At 32.4% G+C, this 7,019-nt stretch overlaps 2 long non-coding RNA genes across 2 annotated transcripts; both read right to left on the reverse strand.

The window, feature by feature from the left end:
- Positions 1 to 1,539: 1,539 nt before the first annotated feature.
- Positions 1,540 to 3,553, reverse strand: LOC133202237 (uncharacterized). The gene is made up of 4 exons (XR_009723229.1): positions 3,534 to 3,553; positions 3,389 to 3,418; positions 2,343 to 2,459; positions 1,540 to 1,635 (listed from the first exon to the last, which is right to left on the reverse strand). It is a non-coding gene; the product is annotated as an uncharacterized LOC133202237 (long non-coding RNA).
- A 2,294-nt stretch (positions 3,554 to 5,847) lies between these two features.
- On the reverse strand, positions 5,848 to 6,727 carry LOC133202109 (uncharacterized). The gene is made up of 3 exons (XR_009723193.1): positions 6,520 to 6,727; positions 5,988 to 6,038; positions 5,848 to 5,891 (listed from the first exon to the last, which is right to left on the reverse strand). It is a non-coding gene; the product is annotated as an uncharacterized LOC133202109 (long non-coding RNA).
- Positions 6,728 to 7,019: the final 292 nt, after the last annotated feature.

Raw genomic sequence — 7,019 nt, forward strand, 5'->3', positions numbered from 1 at the left:
TATAAATGACTAATCTTTTGTTGTTCTTGAGAAGATTATTGATGATTTTTCCTATATATACCATGCAAGACTTTGACCACCCATGGAGGCCCCATCCTATCCCAGGGGGTCATGATTTAAACAATTTAGAATTTACACTATCCCAGTATGCATCCATTTAAGTTTCGGCTTTTCTGGCCAAGTGGTTCTTGAGAATTTTTAATGACCCCACCCTATTTTTGTCTTCTCTTGATTATCTCCCCTTGTAAGGGGGCTTGGCTCTTCATTTTAACAATTTAAACTTCATTTTACCCAAGAATGCTTTGTACCAACTCTGCTTAAAATCAGCCTAGTAGTTCTTGGAAAGTTAAAAATGTGAAATGTTTACAGACGGATGGATGGACAGCTAAATGGTCGGACAGACAATTGGTGATCAGAAAAGCTCAACTGAGCTTTCAGTTGAGATGAACTAAAAACAAAACCATCAAGTCTTTATTTCTCAATCAGCAAAATAAAGACACATATTACAAAGCAACTCATTTGTATACCCAACAAAATAGCTTACTGTGATGGAATGAAAACAAAATGATATACACTATATGCCTGACCATTTCATGGTTGGGGGCATAAAAATACTGAATAGTCTTCTGATAGAAATTGTTTACGATAGACAGGCATTCTGATTTCAGTAAACTTTGGTTAAGAGTTTAATCAAAAGATGAACACAAATAAACCGGACAGTTATGTAGAACCCGCAAGTCTAGTTTTTCTTTAAAAGCACAGTTCCATAAAATGTCATGGTTTCATCCACCAGATAATTCTGAAATGTATACATATAAAAGAATAAAATTGTTCATTAACATCAGTAGCTGTCAAACTGTAGATTTATGATTTTACACAACCTTTGACCATGGTCTTTGACCATTACGCTGCAAATCTCAGTGCAATTTATGTCACAAGATTTTCTGCGCATGGTATGGGAGAATTCTCCACTTTCCAGCATTGGTCAACCTTTCATTTCGTAATTCCAGGCACATTCTTTAACCAACCTGTATATTTTATTCATTTTGTAACCCTTGTTACAGTCGTCCCTACCAACGAATAAACTCAATTGTTTTGAATTTTCTGCCATCCTACAAGAAATTCAAAACAATTGAGTATATTGGTCATCCCCCCACCATGTGCAGAAAATCTTGCGATGTAAATTTGACCATATTTGCATCACAGGATCTGTAGTGTTATGGTCAAAGACTAAAATATAAAACCTTAATGCAACAGTTCTGAAGCTATGACATCAGTTATCAGCAAAAAAAGCTGATGAAAAATATTTTAGAACCTTTTTTTCTGAGAAAGAAATTAAAATATATGAAGTAAGTTTTGTTTCACTGCAAGCATCAAGACTCAAGTTTTTCTTTTATGGAAGTACAGAGTAAAGGAATAAAACATGTTTAAAAGATTTATGTATAATTTTCTTACCCCCTCTTTCAATACCAACAATGATGGCAATTTATCAATTGGCATTTCAAAACAATCTGTGAGCTCGAAACAGTGAATGCATTCTCTTTCTGTACAGGTGGTTGGTGAAATGCATTCCAAATGGAATACAGAAGGGAGAATTTCTGGGTCAATAATCTGACAAATAAATGTGTACACACTCTGAAAAAAAAAGAACCATCAATATACAAAGGTGCAAGACTTCTTTCTGGAAAAAAAATTTCAATTATTATCTTTTATGTGAGATCCATTTTTCTGTTGCTCCACTGTGATGTTAAATAATTGTCCAATTACTGTTGTTTTGTGTGAATAAGACAGCTTAATATGTGCATTAAAAGTACATTAAATTCAGAGGAAAATATATTTCTATTCATTTAATATGCTATGAGATGTATACATTCAAAACACCATTCACTCCAAAATTGCAGATGGTGACCTACATGTACATACCAGAGCTGCTTGAACATTTTTTTAATGCCATATTATATCCAAAATTTGTAGACATTTTTAAAAATTAAATTCGAATTCTTTCAATTTGAAATTTAGAATTGCCAAAAATTTATTACTCTACTATCAAATACTCACTTATAGTGAGAAAATCATTCTCAAATTTGCTGGCTACTAGAGTATCCCATTGATGACTTTTCATCATATTACGTATCATTTCAATTTATTTCTTACATGTAACAACTCATGATGGCCAAGTTAGTATCTATCTAAAAAAATGTTACTTTAAATCCAAATCATGTAATAAGAAGAAAATTGATTCACTAGTAATAACTCTTGTTAAATACATATACAAGGATTACTGTCTTCATTATGTTTATGATATGATAATGTGCACTTTTCATGCATCATATGTATCATACCTGTACTGTGTCTGTATGATGAAAGGCCCTAGAAAATGACATTCCCCCATGATTTTCATACACCACAGTCACCATCTTTCCATTGTCTGGGAATGTCAAGGCTATTCCGTCTGCCATCTTGAAGTTGAAAAGCAATTTAAAATTATGATTAATAGGCCTTTCGGTTCCTAATATGACCTCCAAATACTTTTGAAAACAAGAGCCCATAAGCCATAAAATTCAACCAAGAGACGGTTGCCTTGTTGATCTTTAGAAGATTTTGCATTTTTCCCCTTTCCACTCCCATAAAAATTTTAATCCTATATTTGGCCCAAATCTAGCCCCAAGAGAATGTGATTTACTAAGTCTGATTCAACATGTTGGATGCTTTAATTCCAAAATGACTAACATGGTCTTAATGTTCAGGAGGAGATTTTTTTTTTACAGATTTCTTTTTTTCTTCTATATTTTCACCTGTGAACCTTTGATCTTCTATTCTGGCATCTCCTTACTTACCCTTGAAGGCCTAATATGAATTTGGTTGAAATTAGCCTACTGGTTCTGGAGATCGAATATAGGTTTAGAGACATACCAGGTACAAAACTTACCCTTCTAGACAGAATTAACAATTCCAAGCATTAACATAATACTTTATGTAAGTCCAATTAATTTTTTTTCCAACAGCCCTTGATCATTTAAGGGCAAATAAAGTAGTTTACATTGTACTATGTGTGCAAGTACATGTACTGGGAAATAGGGTTTACTAAGGATTACTGAGAAGTAAGTTATGAGCAGTGAACTTCTTCAAGTGAACACTTCAAGACAATATACCGTATAGCGGGGTGCTAATTTTGGCTTATCTTAGTGGTTTGGTAGTAGCCCGCTAAAATTTTAATCACTAAAATATTCAGTATTCTTCTTAGTGTTCTTTTGCAATGTGTTCAAACCCTGTGTCCGCTAAAATTAATTACGCCAAAATGATTGGCATAAATTTGAACAGGCAAAACGCCAAATTTTACACCCGCCAAGAAATCCCGCTATACGATAACTGTATCATAATGTCAAACCTCCTTTCTCTTTATCTTCTTTTCCAAGACCTACAATAAAGAAAAATTTGCTGATGTATCCATACTTGTATAAAAAAGTATTCTTGGGAAAAACTAAAAAAATAAATAGTACTTTTTAAAGATATTTAATATGGTATACACTTACATCACAAAATGCTGCTACTTCTATGTCCATTAGCTGAAAATAATCAAAGAATCTGATATACATGTATACATGTTGAGAAACTGCCACTTTTATGATTTCTCATTTGATTGATTACTTTTTGATATTAAGAACAAGATAGCAGTAAACATATATAATACATGTATTCAATATTGACAACTTACTGGCAAATCCTCTAATACCGGTACATCCTCCTTCGAAAGCTGAAAGAAAGAACAGTAAATACATTTATGCCCTGTTCACACCGAGAATTTACTAGTAATCTGAATCAAATGTAAGTTACAGCAAATTAAATTTGAATCCCATTTACACGGAGATTACAAATTAATTTAATTTGAATTAAATTACTGTGCATCAAATTACTCCGCATTAGCTCTTTAGATAATTAGAATTAAAATTCTGACACGTGCTTAATGGCTAAATCAAGTCGCATGCCACATGTCAGTGGTCAGATATAGGTACTTATGCTATTTTTTTTTTAGTGAAAAACAAAGTGAAATTATGCTTATCACTGAAATGATTACAGTCACCATGACATTATGTCTAATGGATCTGCTCTGCACAATGTGAAGTGATTTGCAAATGACATCATGATAGCATTATACAACATGTGCAAATCTAGGGGGGTGGGGTGGGGTCGAGGTCCCTAAAAGGACCTTGGACGCCTCACTAGCAAAGCGCAGACCCCTGTTAAGTAAAGTGGGTATGAAAAGTCATACATATAAAGCTTAAGAAATGAATGGGAACATGCATTATTTCACTTCTCATTAATTTACTGCAAATTAAAACTCCCTGTGTGAACAGGTCATTACATTAACTATCTCATTCCAAATCATTATTAAGGAAAAACTAGACTAGTGAAGTTTTAAGGAAAAAAGTAGATTGCTTGATGTTAAATTGTTGCTTATTTCAATATCATAATCATTTCTATACACATATGTATAAATGTATTGTTTAAAGATAACAAATATGTGTACTTAGTATACATTATATTTTACATACAGCATCAGACTTAGGATCTGTATTAATGTCTGAAGAAAGAGAGGGTACCTCAATGTCCGGTAGCTCATCAGAAATCTAATATATATATATATATATATATATATATATATATATATATATATATATATATATATATATATATATACAATGAAAAAAGTCAAGATTCTCAAGACCTGAAAATTCATTTTATCTGTGAGTGCTTCTTGCCTTTTAACCTTTAATGGCTCTTCAGATCAACAGTTACAAAATGAATCTCAAATTGCTTAGTAACATTCCACAGGCATCGGAAATGGGGGGGGGGGCTTAGCCCCCACCACTTTTTTCAATAGATGGACATAATATAGGCATTGAAAATTGGGGCTTACCTTTTTCTGTTGGTTTAGCTCCCTATTTCAGCTAACCCCTCCCCCCTTTCAATTTGCTTCTGATGTTACAGATGTGTTCATAAGCACAACATCAATTATGAAGAAAAAAAAATACTTCTACCAACAAGATTGATAACTCTTGTGTCTAACAATGCTGCCTATCATTAATAAGGAATACACATAACACATGAAGTTTATGACAAACAGACCCAAAATTATGCACAGACTGAGTAGCCAATTTTAGTCCTTTATTGAATTACAATTTAAAGGCAATGGATTGGTAAAATGTTTGCACAATTAAGCTGTTATTTTTCCTGGACTCATAAATAGCCATTAGCTAGTTTTCATCTTTCAAATATCAGCAATAGAATAGATATTATTAAACCAGAATGCACACCTGGAACTCATGATCGATGTTGACTAATTCTAAAGTTTTCTTTGTTTTTACATTTACGTGCATTTGTGTTTGTTTGTAATAAATCATACATGCAATTGATGTTACTTTCCCCCTGACATGCTATAGCTGCATAAACTTGACAATTTTATGGAGACTGAGCATCAATAGCAATATAATTTAGATACTAGTTTATATATACGTCTATACAAGTAAGATCTGTGCAGCAAAATCTTCAGACTGTGAAGAAGTCTGCGGTTTATAATAATGCTCAAGAAAAAGATTAAACTGAGAGAAAAAGGGAGGAAATTTTTTTTCTTCTTCAATGAGTCATGTTTAGCTTTAAGTTTATGACCATGAACAATATCCCCCATTGAAAAGTGTTTAAAATACAATTGAAAATATTCACCTGGATTCATTAGGAAAGTAGCAATCTACTTGTACTAAAACATACTAACATACCTCATTTTCAACAATGATTGGAGACAACTTCCTTTTTCTTTGTGGTTGTTCCTCTGCATTACTGCCTAGTGATGACCCTTTCCCATCTAATTCCTTTGATGTTGATGGCTCCAAATCCTGCACATAACGATTATACAGCTTGCTAGAATAATACTAACATAATACAAGTCATATGTGATTACATGTAATTATAAACAAGGGCAGACAACTTACATAACATTCTGTGGATGCTTTCATGTCTCGTTTTCTCTTTTCCTTTTGGGTCTGCAAATGAAATATCTTGTGACTAAGGTGACCAAAAATCATAATGAATCCTGTTACCTTGTGTAATAATAAAATTATGACTAAGTTAATAGCGAAATGTTCGTTATTTGATAGATTATCCAAATTTACTGAAAGTTAATTTAAATTAATAACTATAATTACTAAAAAAAAAAAAGAAAATGGAGGAACTGTTGGCAACAGGCTAGCAAAATGACACCTAGTTATTCAATAGAGTTTTCAATAGCAAAAAATTGATTTTGCCATTATACCCATATGGTAAAGGGGGGGGGGGTGTTGTGTTAAAAACCTATTGTGAGTCTCCTTAAATTTTATTCAGTGGTATTGTTTTGGATAGGGTATATGGGTATGCCCAACTATTACAAATGTACCAATGGACATTCCAATCACAATTAGGAATGTTTAAGCTGTAGAACGAAAAAAACCCCAAACAACTAGAAAGTCATGAAAAATAAACACTTACTGATCTTGATAATTCCATTTTCGGGAGTATACAATCATCATCAGAACCCTACATTTAAAAAAATGCACAATTTTTAAGTAAGTTCATCACAAAAGTTTCTAAAAATGTTGACTGCTTTATATGGAATTTGTACCCAGTATGATCTTTCTGATCAATTTGTCAGTTTACTGCATGTGGCCATCCCTAATAAAAATCTTCAAATATTACATGTAAGTTCAAATTTAAGAGAAACAATCTCTAGCTTTCATATAATCACTTATATTAAACAGAGTACACTATTAATTGGTACAGTGGTAAATTATATTTTGATGCCTAAAAATACACCCAAATGCATGCAGTTTCTTTCAAATTCTGGTCAATTTTAGAAATTTTGTTGACTTTCCCCAGTGAAGTTTCAGACTAATTTCTTCAATTGTGAAGCCACAAGAAACTTTTAAAATTTTTGTTTAAAAAACTCTCATAAACAACAATGGCAATTTACTTGTACTAAACATACCTCA

Source organism: Saccostrea echinata, unplaced genomic scaffold, assembly GCF_033153115.1.
Source record: "Saccostrea echinata isolate AGI-Se365-2 ecotype Australia unplaced genomic scaffold, CSIRO_AGI_Sech_v1 ptg000046l, whole genome shotgun sequence".
Classification (NCBI taxonomy): domain Eukaryota; kingdom Metazoa; phylum Mollusca; class Bivalvia; order Ostreida; family Ostreidae; genus Saccostrea; species Saccostrea echinata.